Below are 13,823 nucleotides of genomic sequence, written 5' to 3'. Positions count from 1 at the left end.
ACACCGGATCGAGCTGAGGAAGAAGTTGTAGTAGAGGAGAAAGTTGAAGAAGAAATCTTAGTTGAGAGGGAAGAAGAGGTTCTTATTGCAATGGGAGAACCAGAGGCGAATCCAAAAGCTTTGATAAATTACTCTCAACCAAAGATCAATGATACCCATTCTAGCATTGTTCGACCATCCATCTCAGCTAATACCTTTGAGATCAAGTCAAGCATGATTCAGATGATACAAAACTCAGTTCAGTTTGGGGGTTCTCCGACAAAAGACCCCAACATGCACATCAGAGATTTCATCGAGATCTATGACACTTTCAAGTTCAATGAAGTTTCTGAAGATGCTATTAAGTTGAGGCTTTTCCCATTCTCTCTGCGGGATAAAGCTAAGTGCTGGTTACATTCTCTACCACCAGGGTCTATCACCAAATGGGAGGATCTTGCTTAAAAGTTCTTAACTAAATTCTTTCCTATGGCGAAGACTGTTGCAATCAGAAACGCACTTACTCAATTTGCTCAGCAATCTGGAGAATCTTTATGTGAGGCTTGGGATCATTATAAGAAGATGCTTAGAAAGTGTCCTCACCATGGGATGCCTGACTGGATGATCATTAACTATTTCTATAATGGATTAGGTGCTACTTCTAGACCCATACTTGATGTAGCGTCAAGAGGAGCCTTGTGGGCTAAAAGCTATGATGAAGCTCATAAATTGATTGAACTGATGGCTGCTAATGAATACCAAAATCCTACTCAGAGACTATCTCAGGGCAAGGTAGCAGGAATTTTGGAGTTAGATGCAACTACCAATATAGCTGCTCATCTTAAGGCTTTGACAATGAAGGTGGATTCTTTGGCTAATTATGGAGTTAATCAGATCACTAGTGTCTGTGAACTTTGTGCTGGTGCCCATGAGATGGAGCAGTGTGTTATTTCTAGCGAATCAGCTCAGTTCGTGAGCAACTTTCAGAGGTCGCAACAACCTGTTCCAGCCACCTATCATCTCAACAACCACAATCGTCCTAACTTTAGCTGGAGCAACACTCAGAATGCGGTTCAGTAGCCTTATCAGCAGTATCCAGCAAAGCATTACAACCCCCTGGGTTTTAGCAACCGCAATATGCACCAAGGCAACAACTCCAACTATAACAGTCTAATGAAAAATCTGAGGCTCATGTGCAAGAGCCAAGAGGTTTCTATCAAGACCTTGGAAAGTCAAATTGGACAAATTGTCAATGCCTTGCTAAATCATCAACCTGGTACACTCCCTAGTGACACTGAAGTACCAGGAAAGAGGGAAGCTAAGGAGCAGGTAAAGGCAATTACATTGAGGTCTGGGAAGGTTGCAAATCCCGAAAAATCTCAATTTTTCGGAAGATGAAGCTGTGGCTGAAGAAGAAGTGCAGAAGGAAGCAGAAGTGGAACCAAGGAAGACTACTGTGGAACACAATCCTCTTAAGGGTAATACAGGGGAGAAACAGATCTATCATCCACATCCTTTTCCTATGAGGATGTAGAAGAAGAAGCTGGATAAGCTGTTTGAGAAGTAATTGGAGGTGTTCAAGAAACTTCATATCAATATACCTTTCGCTGAACCTCTTGAATAGATGCCTAGTTATGTGAAGTTTATGAAAGGTATACTTTCTCGGAAAGTGAAGCTCGATGACTTAGAGATCGTTGCTCTCACGGAAGAATGCAGTGTTATGCTGTAACAGAAGTTGCCTCTGAAGCTTAAAGATCCTGGAAGCTTCACTATTCCTTGCACCATTGGAAAAGTTTCATTTGACAAATGCTTATGTGACTTGGGAGCTAGCATCAATCTGATGTCTTTGTCAATCTTCAAGAAGTTGGACTTACCTGATCCGAAGCCTACTTATATGACCTTGCATTTAGCCGACCGTTCTATTACATACCCACGAGGCATTGTGGAGGATGTTTTGGTCAAGATTGATAAACTCATCTTTCTTGCTGATTTTATAATTCTTGGTTTCGAGGAGGATAAGAAGATTCCCATAATCTTGGGAAGACCATTTTTGGTTACAGGTGGAACCTTGATCGATGTGCAGAAGGGCGAGCTTACTATGCGAGTGCTGGATCAAGATGTAACTTTTAATGTGTTCAATGCCATGACATTCCTTAAGGAAAATGAGGAGTGCTTAAAGGTGGAGCTGGTCGATTATATGGTTACTTCAGAACTTGATCAATTGCTAAGGTATGATGCCTTAGAAAAGGCCTTGTTGGGGAATTCCGATAGTGAAGATCATAAGGGTGATAAGCAGTTGCAATATTTGAATGCTTTTCCCTGGAAGCGGAAGACCCTTGAGCTTAAACCATTGCCTGAACACTTAAGGTATGCTTTTTTAGGTGATGCATCTACTTTTCCTGTGATTATTATATCTGACCTTTCAGGTAGTGATGAGGATAAACTTCTAAGAATTCTGAGAGAGTTCAAGTCGACAATTGGATGGACTATAGCAGATATCAAGGGAATCAGCCCTTCTTACTGCATGCATAAAATTCTGTTAGAGGAAGGTAGCAAGCCTACTATTGAGCAGCAGAGACTACTTAATCCAATCATGAAAGAAGTGGTAAAGAAGGAAATTCTCAAGTGGCTGAATGCAGGAATCATCTATCCCATTTCTGACAGTTCTTGGGTGAGTCCAATTTAGTGTGTGCCAAAGAAATGAGGTATCACCGTTGTTGCTAATGAAAAGAATGAGCTCATTCCTACTCGAACAGTCACGGGGTGGAGAGTTTGCATGAACTACAGGAAGCTAAACAAGGCCACGAGAAAGGATCACTTCCCTATGCCTTTTATTGATCAGATGCTTGACAGATTGGCTGGGCATGAGTACTACTGTCTTCTAGATGGCTATTCGGGCTATAATCAGATTTGTATCACTCGAGAAGATCAGGAAAAGACTACTTTCACTTGTCCATTGGTACTTTTGCCTTCAGAAGAGTTTTTTTTTGATTTGTGTGGAGCACCGACCATATTTCAGAGATGCATGATGGCTATTTCTCTGACATGATTGGTCAGAATGTGGAGGTGTTCATGGACAACTTCTCTGTGTTTGGCGATTCTTTTGATGAGTGTTTGCGAAATCTTGGCGACCCTCTTAAAGGTTTGAATTGGTCTCAACTGGGAGAAATGTTACTTTATGGTGCGACAGGGCATTATTCTTGGTCACAAGGTCTCTAGTATGGGTCTTGAGGTGGACAAAGCCAAGGTGGGGGTCATTGAAAATCTTCATCCACCAATTTCTGTTAAGGGAGTTCGCAGCTTTCTTGGTCATGCGGGTTTCTATAGGTGGTTCATTAAGGACTTCTCAAAAATCTCTAAACCTTTGTGCAATCTAGGGATGGCAATTTGTACCGAACCGATGGATACCCGATCCGTACCGATCCGATCGGGTTTTACCGAACCCGAATATTTCGGGTTAGGATTCGGGTTCGGGTTTGATTTTTAAACCCGAACCATTTTTGGGTCGGGTTTGGTTTTAAGGGTTTCGAACCCGACCCGAAAACCCGAAACCTGTTCCGTTCCGACCCGAACCTGAACCCGATCCGAAATCGGTGTTAATATATAAATAATATTTTATATTTTATAAGTAATAATATAATATATAATATAATATATTACTAATATTAGTACTAAAAAACTATACTTTTTACAAACTATTGCATTAAAGTTGTTTAAATATGTTTTTAGCAGCATTTTCACTACAAGTATACTAAAGGTCAAGATTGTTGCATTATTTCACCAACAATTTTATTCATAGAGGTATATTATCCATTGTCTTCTCTGAACTCTCTAATTCAATCCTAAAATTTTCAATATCGTCATATTGATAGCACTTTGCTCAAACCAGATCATAGTAATTTTTCACAATTAAGGTGCAATTTGATAGTGATCTACAAACCCGAATCCGAACCGAACCCGAACCGAACCCGATGGGTTCAGGTTCGGGTTTAGAGGTTCGGGTTTTTCCGGGTTCGGGTTCGGGTTTGGCAAAAATAATTGGGTTCGGGTTTGGTTTTTGCTAAACCCGTTTCGACCGACCTGATTGCCATCCCTAGTGCAATCTTCTGGAGAAGGATGTCCCATTTAAGTTTGGTGACGAGTTACTAGCTGCTTTTGAGTTTTTGAAGAAGAGTTTGATCACGGCACCTGTCATAATTGCACCTGATTGGAATGAACCTTTTGAGATGATGTGCGATGCAAGTGACTATGCAGTTGGAGCAGTTCTAGGGCAGAGAAAGAACAACATATTTCATGTGGTCTACTATGCTAGTAAGACCCTAAATGGTTCTCAACTGAATTATACTACTACTGAAAAAGAACTTTTGGCCATTGTTTACGGTTTTGAGAAGTTTTGATCTTATTTGCTTGGGACGAAGGTGACAGTTTTCACTGATCACACTGCAATTCGATATCTTGTCTCGAAGAAGGACTCGAAGCCTAGATTGATTCGATGGGTTCTTTTGCTTCAGGAATTTGAGTTAGAAATCAAGGACATAAAGGGTACCGAGAATCAAATCGCTGATCATCTCTCTCATTTGGAAGATCCAAGTGCAACTTCACTGGATAAGCATTGATAAATGAGTCTTTTCCTGATGAGCAGCTGTTTGGGGGTACAAGAAGAAGAACCATGGTTTGCAGATATTGTGAACTACCTGGTGAGTAATATCATGCCTCCAGACTTGTCTTATGCTCAAAGGAAGAAGTTTCTTCATGAGGTAAAGTGGTACATATGGGATGAACCATATCTGTTTAGGCAAGGAGCTGGCCAAATCATTAGGAGATGTATTCCGTATAGCGAAACGGGGGGAATCTTGTGCGATTGTTATTCGACTGCATATGCAGGCCACTATGGTGGAGAAAAATGACAGCTCGTGTCCTTCAAGCGGGATTCTTCCGGCCTACATTATTTAAGGATGCACATCAATTTGTTTTGAAGTGTGATCGATGCCAGCGTGTAGAATTATGTTCAAGAGGGATGAGATGCCTCTTAATGTGCTTCTCGAGGTTGAGGTCTTCAATGTTTGGGGAATCGACTTCATGGGGCCGTTTTTCTCATCTTGCAATAATCAGTATATCTTGTTGGCGGTAGATTATGTGTCGAACTGGGTTGAAGTCAAGGCTTTGCCGACAAATGATGCGAAGGTAGTGCTTAATTTTCTTCATAAGCAGATATTCACACGATTTGTGACTCCAAGAGTCATAATCAGTGACGAGGGATCACATTTTTGCAATCAAAAGTTCACTACTATGATGCAAAGGTATAATGTAAATCATCACATTGCTACAGCCTACCATCCTCAGAATAATGGGCAAGCTGAGGTGTCTAATAGGGAGATCAAACGTATTCTAGAGAAAGTTATGTGTCTATCAAGGAAGGACTGGTCTTTGAAACTTGATGAAGCTGTTTGGACATATAGAACAGCATACAAGACTCCATTAGAAATGTCACCGTTTCAGTTGGTTTATGGTAAGGGGTGTCATTTGCCTGTGGAGATCGAGCATAAAGCATATTGGGCTTTGAAGAAGTTAAACCTTGATCTGGATGCAGCTGGTAAGAAAAGAATGCTTCAATTGAATGAACTCGATGAATTTTGGCTTCAAGCGTATAAAAATAACAAAATGTACAAGGATAAAGTCAAGAGGTGGCACGATAGGGGTCTAGTGCTCAAGTCATTTGTGCCGAGACAACAAGTTTTTTTGTTTAACACTCGTCTTCGTCTTTTTCCTGGAAAATTGAAGTCAAGATGGCCCGGCCTTTCATAATCAAAAATGTGTTCCCGCATGGAGCTGTGGAAATTTTTGAGAATGATCCAGGCCAAGCGTTTAAAGTAAATGGTCAGAGGTTGAAGCACTACTATGGGGATATGGCAAACCGTGAGGTGGTTAGTGCCGTTTTATTATCTACTTGATCTCGAGATTCTACGTCAAGCTAAAGACGTAAACTAAGCGCTTCTTGGGAGGCAACCCAAGTTTGTTGTACATTAGTAGTTAGAGGAAGCAGAAAGAAAAGAGAAAAACACAAAAAAATAAAAAAAATAGAAAAATTTAGGGCCAACTACAGTAGCACGACGTGCCCGCATTGCGGAGCGGGGCAGCCGTGCTATTTTTCTAGAAACTACGTGCACCCGCGCTGTATGGCAGGGTGGCTGCGCTGAAATGTCAGAAGCACGGCGCGCCCGCGTCAATGTAGCGCGCGGCCGTGCTGAGACCATGTGTTCGAAAAAAATAGCAGAACATAAGAAAAAAATCGGGGACTTTATTCCAAAATCAATTCCAGCCCGATTTTTACTCTTTCCATCTCAAATTTCCCTCTCCAAATCAAACCCATTATTCCCATTATTCCCACAATCAAATCCCACTCCTTTTCCATAACTAATTCTCTCCCAATCTCCTATATACATACACTTATACACAAACTCCTCCATCGCTTCTCAAACTCTTGAACACGCATATATCTCTTACAACTTCTATTCTTTCAAGCTTATTCAATCTCTATGGCACCCAAAAGACAACGACCCAAGTTAGCAGCAACACCACTTATTCTTCGAGTGTGGGTGGTGTGAGGCCTAGGTTTTCAACTCCCGAAGTTGAGGCGGAGTATGCAAGGATGCTTTCGAAGCCTATATCTAAGTTGCATGGTTTTCTGCCATCGGGGAAAGATGGTAAGTTGTTGGAGATGATCGTCGAGATGGGGTGCATAGCTTTTTATTAGGTACCCACTGCGGTACCTATGAGTGTGGTGCGTGAGTTCTACGCGAATGCTAAGGTGGAGAATAACAGTTTCACAGTGGTTAGGGGGATGAAGGTGGAGTACAGTGTTGAGGCTATTCGTAGGGCAATTGAGCAGCCCGAGAGGAGGGAGGAGCAGGAAAACTGGAACGAGAAGACTCCGGAGGAGTTTGACTTGGATTTGATTGTTGTTACCCTGTGTGTGCCTGAGACTCATTGGAAGTTTAAGAAGGGAACAAATGAGTATGCCACGTTCCCTGCTTCATATATCAACAGGTTTACACGTGCATGAAATTCTTTTATTTGTGCTAACATCATGCCATCTTCTCACGTGTATGAGATTACTGTGGAGCATGCGCATTTGTTGTGGGGCATTCTTCAGGGAGACTATGTGGATCTTTGGATGGTGATTCATCAGGGTATTCTGAGGTTCTTGCGAGGGATTACTATGGGTTCGATACCCTATGCGTCCATTGTGACAAAGTTGTGTGTGGCGGTTGGCGTTTATTGGCCCGCACATGAGCAGCTGCAGCTCTCGAGTGCCCCGATTGATAGTTCAACGCTGTTAAACATGACGGAGTGGTATGGTGGGAAGCTTGATCCTAAAGGGCTTGGATATTCTTATAATCATATACCAGGTGGAAGGCTAGCTCTTCAGGCATATACTGATGGTATGGAACATGCGAGCAAGGCAGCTTGAAGAGCTGAGTTGAGAGAGATCGGTCCTTCAGGATCGTAGCAGCAGCAGCAGGAGGAAACACAGGGCAATGCTGGTTTAAGTACGATACAGTATAGGCGTTTAGCTAGGAAGATGTATGCGATGCATGACATCCATAGCAGGTTTGCACATGACCTCACCCAGGCGTTGGGGACTACATTCAGAGCCACAGAAGTTGACATCCATTGGCCAGTATTCGGTGAGGACTCTGTGTATACACCTCCAGACACTGCTGACACTCCACCCCTTGAGGGTGATGATCCTGTTTCTGATTAGGTATGCCTGATTCCTTGCTATTACCTTCACTGAGGACAGTGAATATTTTAAGTTTGGGGGTAGTAGTTAAGGATTTTGTGTTTTGTGTGAGTCGCATATAGTTACATATTCATGTTAGTTTAGTTCGTATAGTTGCATATTTGCCATACAGTAGTTTTTTTATTTTTATTTTTGTAGTTTTTTTTATATTTTTTTATGATAGTTGTTTCATATAGTTTCATGCATTTGCATAATAACATGATCCCTTAGATGATTTTGCCAATTGATTTGTGATATTAATGATAGTGTAGTGATGTCATATTTAGTGATGTTAAGTCTTATTGATTTGATTTGCATGCTAGAGACAATTGTAATTCACTAAGTCTTATAGGTTGCTTGAGGGCTAGATCATGGTTATGGTTTATATGTTTGTCGAAGTTTAATCGCTTGTTTATATTTAGAATTTAGGATATTCTCTTAATGATAAAATAACATGGAAATTTAAAAATTGGAGAAAATTAGATTTCATTGCTAGTTGTTGTGGCTAGGTGTCAAATGGCTAGTAGCCGGCTCTTTATATATGAGTAGTCTAGGGATTGAACGAGATGGAGCGAAACACACTTGTTCAGAAATTTGTGGAAAAAGGAAAAAAAGAGGGAAAAAAAGAAAAAAAAGTTTATGCATAATTGATCACGGGTGGGCTCTTTAATACTCGAGTCATTAAGTTCTTAGGGGACTTTGTGCCTAGTGACCTAAGGCTTTTTATAGTCTGGGATCCACTAACCTAACGCTCACTACAGGGGTTTATTGTATAAGTCTTTTATGGACCTCACTCATTGTACGGTCAAATAAGCATATTTGTGTTATTTTTGTGTTGTGAATAAAAGCATGAATCTATGTAAAACTCTGATATAAGAATTGAAGTGTTATAAGTTATTTTGAGTATAGCTTTTATTCTATTTATAACCTTGCGATAACTTAATGAGTAGTGAGTCATGATTATTAATCTAGTTGTGATAGTATATCTGTAAGCATTTGCACACACGCACGTTTCTTGCTTGTAAGTTGATTTGTGGGGCTTGATTGATCTTTATGCGAATAACTGCATTTACTGAGATGTTGCTTGTTGGTTGGTTTAGTTATTTTATAGGGATCATTGCATTCATGCATTTTTATTTCTTGTTCTTTGAGTCTATTTACGCTTGAGGACAAGCATCGATTCAAGTTTGGGGGTATGTTGAGTGGCATTTATGTCACTTTATAACGCTCCATAAAGCTTTGAATTGGTGTTTTATACTCGAGTTGGTAGTGTTTTTGACATGTTTTGTAGTGTTTTTGCATTTCAGGCATTTAACAGGAATACAGGTGAATTGGCATTATTTTGATGCTAATAAGGTGTTAGGATGGCGTCTAGAATAAGAGATCGTGAAAAGACAAGCTCAAATCAGCAAGAAAAGAAGAAGTCAGAAAATTATCCAGAGAGTCAGCCGCCCGTGCTGTAGAATCGCGCGGCCGCGCCAGGATGGCAGAAGTACAGCGCGCCCGCGCTGGACAAGCGCGCGGCCGCGCCGGGTCGGGATTTCAGAATCCTGATTATCCTCTGATTTTGATCTAGAAGACTTCTACTCTGCATGGGTTGTTATATAAACATAACTTATATTCATTTTTCATAACGAGACGTACCAGAGCTTAAGGAGAAGGCGTAAGAAGACCGTAGAGCACAATTCAACCAAGGCGAAGAGGATCTAGTTTATACTTATGATTCTTTGTTTTAAGTTGTAACTTTGGATGCTAGTTTTCTTGCTCGTGAACCTTTACTCTTGTTTCGTACTTGGTTTATTATTTATTCAGTATAAAGACTATGTTTATTATACCATGCTTTCATCGGAACCCACGTTGATGATGAGTCTGATTATGGGGTAATTATTATCGTGGGGTTCTAGTGGATTTACTTATGGATTTCTTTAGTTAATTTGTTTCGATACCTTAGTGTGTGGTGATTCTATGATATCCTAGTATTGGTTGTGCTTATTCGTTTTATGAGCGTCGCGAACTTATAAGATAGCGTGTTAATCTTTAATGAAGCGAAAGTGAATTTAAGGATTTAGAACTTGCCATGCTAGCATAGGTTCATGTATTTGTTATGCATGATTCGTAGGTAATTTTAATTATCTTATTTGCCCTATGTAATCACGATAGATAAATTGTGCGTTAAACTGTTATGTTGTTAATTCTATAGACATATAGGGTCTTAATATAATTGGTGTCTATTCAGCTTCTATCTTTTTTGTGGATGTCTGGTAGTATGGTATCCGTATAATGAAAATTGGCGTTTATCAGTTTCGTGTTATTTGATTAGTGTCATCACCATTACATGCTAAGGTTAAGAATGAAAAGGCTATTGAATGAAGTATTTAATGAAGTTAGAATCCCATGTTGTGTCATATAGTATTTAACTCTCTTTAATCTTGTAGTTTATGTTCAGTTAATTGTAGTTATAAACAACTTCAATTTGTTATTCATCTTAGCATTGGATAATAACCATACCATTGTTGCATAAGTACATTGATTAAAATTAACTTAACCAGTCTCTGTAGGAATGAACTAGAATTAATTCTATATTACTTGCGATCGTGTATACTTGCGTGAATATTAGCGCGTGTTCTAGCTCTAACAATGAAGACCAAGGTATTTTGTATAAAGAAGCTGGTGCTGAAGCAAGCCAGTATCTTCAGACTCTGAAAGTTAAAGGGAGAAAGACAACTCTGTTCTACAAGGATCCAAAGATTCAATTATTTGATTCTGAGGTGAGTAGAAGAATATTTGCAAAATAAAATCCTAGAGTTAATCTTGAACAGCTAAGGCAAACAGAGGAAGACTTTAAAAATTTTATGAAGACAACAAATGCTGATATTGATGTTGTTTCTCAAGTACTTTATGAAGATGATCCTTCTAACAGACCAACCAGAGGTATAGTTATAAAGGAAATTACTCAGGCAGAAGATCAAAGATCTCTCATATCACAAGCTATTGGAACTGCTGACATGAAGTGTAGAGGAAAAGAGAAGATAAAAGAAAAGTCAGGATTTCTAAGTCGAAAGCCAAAGCTGAAGTCAATATCTAAGGAATCTAAATCTTAAACTCTGATAGATTTAATCTATACAGTAGTTCAAGCTCATGATACTGAAGAAAATTTACTTGAAGCAGAAATCATCCAAGCTAGTTAAAGAAGGAAGATTTCTGGAAGCATTCTGAGCTGAGGAAGTAGAATTAACCTCTGACATTGCTCAAGTTAAAGAAGCAGTTCAGGATGAAGAGTTAAAGTCTGATATTCACTGAAGCAAGATTGAATATGCATACTTGATTCCTGCATTTAGATAGTTTTGACATTATCAATTAGAACTTGTTCATAATTCCATAATGAACAAGTTAGGGGAGATTGTTAGGAGCAATTGATGATATCAAACAGAAACTATCAGAAGTTCACATCATAACTTATATATCAACGGATGCTGATGACATCAACAGATGATGAAATATCAACGGATGATGATTTCAATAGATGATGATGTCAACGGATAATGAAATCAGTATTTGTCACATCAGTTGATCTTCGAGAAGGAAAAGGAAACAGGAATTTCAAGACGGTGATATATTTTATCTCATAAGGAATAGTATAGGTTTCCTTGTTGTTAATAGAATAGGATTCCTTATACATTGGTAGTTGTGATCTATATAAAGCATAAATTAGGTTCATGCTATATGCATTGTGACATTGTTATATCTTTCACATAACCTAGCAGCTCTCAAGGATATTTGTTCATCCTTTCAAGAGAGTACATTTGTAATAAGTTTTTATCAGTTAATATAAAAACTATTGATTTTGTTGAAGCTTTGTCGATTAGACTGTATTAAATGTATTCACCCCCCCTCTACAGTTGATTAAGGGCCTAACACCCTCAAACTTTAAGGTGTATAAAATGGATGTAAAAAGTTCATTTCTCAATGATGAATTGGAAGAGGAAGTCTACGTGCAACAGCCACCTGGCTTTGAAGATCCAGAATTTTCAAACTTTATCTACATACTTCTAAATGCTCTATATGGATTGAAATAGGTGCTAGAGTATGGTATGACACTTTGTCAGAATTCTTGATCACAAATGGATTCACTAGAGAGACATTTGATAAAACTCTCTTTTTCAAGCAACATTGTAATGATATTATCATAGTTCAAATTTATGTGGATGGTATCATTTTTGGTTCTTCTAATGAGAAGTTTGTTAAAGATTCTCAATACTAATGCAAAGTGAATATGAGATGAGCATGATGGGATAATTAAATTATTTCCTTGGCCTTCAAGTTAGCCAAATAAGTGATGAAATTTTCATTAGTCAAACTAAGTATGTTAGAGATCTTCTAAAGAAATTTGGAATGGTGGATTGCTCACCTGCATCAACACTTATGTCTACAGCTAATAAGTTGGATGAAGATAATAAAGGAAAAAGTGTAGACATCACAAGCTATAGGGTAATGATCAGATCTCTACTTTACTTGACTGCTAGTAGACCAGACATCATGTTTGCTACTTGTTTGTGTGTAAGAATTCAAGCTAATCCAAAGAAATCACACCTAATGGATGTTAAGAGGATTTTCAGATATTTGAAGGGTACTCCAAACTTGGGATTATGGTATCCTAACAAAACAAGGTTTAAAGCTGTTGGTTACAAAGATCCAGATTTTACAAGAAGCGGGTTGGACAGAAAGAGTACTAGTGGAAGCTGTCAATTCCTTGGTCAAAGACTTATATTCTGGTATAGTAAGAAACAACGTTATGTGTCAATTTCCACAGCTGAGGCTGAGTACATAACTGGTGGAATTTGTTATACTCAAGTACTTTGGATTAGAAATCAACTGATGGATTATGGACTAGTGTTACTGAAAATTCTTATCATGTGTGATAACACTAGTGCAATATCCACTAATGTTAACCTTGTTAATCATTCTTGAACAAAACACATTGATGTAAGGTACCATTTCTTTAGAGAACATGTTGCATATAGTACCATTGAGCTCATTCATGTTCCAACAAAAAAATGGTTAGCTGAATTTTTTTACTAAACCTTTAGATGAAGCAACATGTACTAGATTAGTTAGTAAAATTGGAATGTTAAATTTTTCATCTTAGGGCAAGAACTCGGATAACATGTTGCAGCAAATTAATTCTTAATAAATCAAAATTGACTTAATTTAAGTAATAATTAATTGGAATATGATTTAAAAATATTTCAGAAATCTGCCGTATATTTATTTTTCAAAAATAAAAACCCAACTTGGAATTTTAATTCTATAAAAAACTGCCTAGTATTGATTCATATTATTAATATGTGAAATTAATATACGGCATAATCAAATTGCAGCAAAAGTATGTAAAGAACTGAGTTCGCGACAAGTCATGAATGAGTTCGCGATAAATCAAAAACTGAGTTCGTGACAAGTCATGAATGAGTTTGAGACAAGTCAAAAACTGTTAGGTCACACAGCACTATAGAAGGTGGTTGAATATAGTGTTTATACAATCAAATCGATTTCAACACAAGTACGTAACAAAGATCAAGTATATTCAAATAAACTCTGTTATAATAGAACTGTTGTTCTCTCTCAGTGATGAACAATATCACTAAGAGCTGCTAGGTTACAATGTATAATCTTCTCGATAATGATAACACTTATAGTGTAAACCCTAAGCTGTGTTTATATAGTACACAGTTACAAGATATCTTCTAATTGATATGGAATATAATTCTGTCTCCTAAAATATATCAATCACATATATTCTACAAGTCTTCTAGTCCTCTAACTCTTCATGCATATTTTCTTTTATTTTAGTCCAGATCTTCTCCTGTAAATCAGTCGCATTCCTTATCTGAAGTCTTCCCGCACTTAAGTCCTGATATATATCTTCTGACGCCTTAAGTTCTGATATTAAGTTCTAACTTCAGTAAGTTTTGATTTTAATAAGTCCTGATAAGTCCTGTTGTTAAGTTCTGAAAACTAAACACAAATCAGATTAGACATGACATCTCAAATATATCTAACAATCTCC

At 38.3% G+C, this 13,823-nt stretch overlaps 1 non-coding gene across 1 annotated transcript; it reads right to left on the bottom strand.

The window, feature by feature from the left end:
- Nucleotides 1-480: 480 nt before the first annotated feature.
- Nucleotides 481-587, bottom strand: LOC141682962 (small nucleolar RNA R71). Its single transcript, XR_012560024.1, has one exon. It is a non-coding gene; the product is annotated as a small nucleolar RNA R71 (small nucleolar RNA).
- Nucleotides 588-13,823: the final 13,236 nt, after the last annotated feature.

The sequence above is a fragment of the Apium graveolens genome, chromosome 1, assembly GCF_009905375.1.
Source record: "Apium graveolens cultivar Ventura chromosome 1, ASM990537v1, whole genome shotgun sequence".
Classification (NCBI taxonomy): Eukaryota; Viridiplantae; Streptophyta; class Magnoliopsida; order Apiales; family Apiaceae; genus Apium; species Apium graveolens.
The sequence above is the reverse complement of the archived record's forward strand: the minus strand, read 5'-3'. Positions and strand labels throughout refer to the sequence as shown.